The sequence below is a fragment of the Orycteropus afer genome, unplaced genomic scaffold (genome assembly GCF_000298275.1).
Source record: "Orycteropus afer afer isolate SDZICR_OR568_19922 unplaced genomic scaffold, OryAfe1.0 scaffold00872, whole genome shotgun sequence".
NCBI classification, from domain to species: Eukaryota; Metazoa; Chordata; class Mammalia; order Tubulidentata; family Orycteropodidae; genus Orycteropus; species Orycteropus afer.
Window position 1 is genome coordinate 514,630 of NW_006922459.1, and position 1,791 is coordinate 516,420.

Below are 1,791 nucleotides of genomic sequence, written 5' to 3' on the forward strand. Positions count from 1 at the left end.
ATGGAAAGTGAATTTGCTCTGCAAACTTTCACCCAAATCACACACTCACACACAAAAAAAAACCTCAACCGTTTCTTGATTCAACATTCACTTAATTATTACAACCCTCTCTGATCTTTCCAAATTTCTTACCAAGTTAAGTATTTGGATTTCTGGTTGTTTTTCTTTATGGTCATAGAGGGACACAGGAGCATAAACCCAGGCATGTAGCTGTCTTCCGGGAAGTTCTATGATTCTAACAGATATGTGGTCTGCATGCATATTTTCCTGTTCTGTGGGTTGTGTTTCCACTTTTTTGATAGGGTCTTTTGAAGGCACAAATTATTAATTTTGATGAAGTGCTATTAATCATTTTTTTTTTTAATTTGGTCTTGTTGCTTACCCTTTTGGTGTAATTTCTAAAACTCCATTTACCCCTACATTTTCTTTCTGAGAATTTTATAGTTACAGCTCTTATGCTTAGGTATTTGATCCATTTTGAGTTAATTATTTTATATGGTAAGAGGCAAGGGTCCAACTTTGTTCTTTTACATGTGACTACCTCTGGTGCAATTGCACTCTGTCTTATAGGGTACCTATGATTTGAAATTGACTTGACAGCACATAACAATAACATGAAGTTATCCCAATACCATTTGTTGAATTCCTCATTGAATGGTCTTAGTACTCGTGTTGAAAATCAGTTGGCCATACACACATGGGTTTATTCATGGACTCTGAATTCTATCCCATTGATCTATATATCTATCGTTATACCAGTACAACATGTATTAACATTGCTTTAAATTTTGAAACGGAGAAGTGTGAATTTCTCTAGTTGTTCTTCTTTTTCAAGATTGTTTTGTCTTTTTTTTTTTCTCAATTTCCAAATGAATTTTAGGATCAGCTTGTCAATATTTGCAAATAACCATCGGAGATTTTGATGTGCATTACATTTAATCTGTAGATCATTTGGGGAGTGTTTTCATTAGTAATTAAAATCATAATTACAGGCACACTTTGTTTTATTGAGCTTAGCTTTATTGCACTCATAGATATGGCATTTTTTAACAAATTGATGGTTTGTGGCAACCTGTGTCAAGCAAGTCTATCAATGCCACTTTTCCAACAGTATGTGCTCAGTTTGTGCCTCTATGTCACAATTTGGTAATTCTCACAATATTCAAACTTTTTTCATAATACTATTTCACACTTAATAGACTATGTTGTTGTTGTTATGTACTGTCAAGTCACACCTGACTCATAGTGACCCCTCCTTGGGTTTCCGAGGCAGTATCACTATGGAAGTAGATTGCCCCATCTTCCTTCTGAGGAGTGACTAGTGGGTTTGAACCGCCAGCCTTCTGGTTAGCAGTCAAGTGCCTTAGCCACTATGCTACCAGAGCTCCCTAATAGACTATAGTACAGTATAAACATAACTTTTATATGTACTGGAAAACCAAAATATCTGTGTGACTCACTTTATTGAAATATTTACTTTATTGTGGTGGTCTGAATCTGAACTTCATTATCTTCAAGGTATGCCTGCATTAACTAATTACTTACATTAAACCTTCCAATCCATGAATATAGTATGTCTTCCTATTTATTTTGGTGTTCCTTAATTCCTTCCAACAAGATTTGGTACTTTGCAGAGTATAATATTGTACATTTTAGTTAAATGTATTCCTAAATATTTTATTTCTTTTTGGTTCCCTTGTAAGAGGTATGTTTTCTTAATTTCATTTTCATACTATTCATTGCAAGTATATAGAAAAATAATGTTTATATGTCTGAGACTTGCTAAGTATG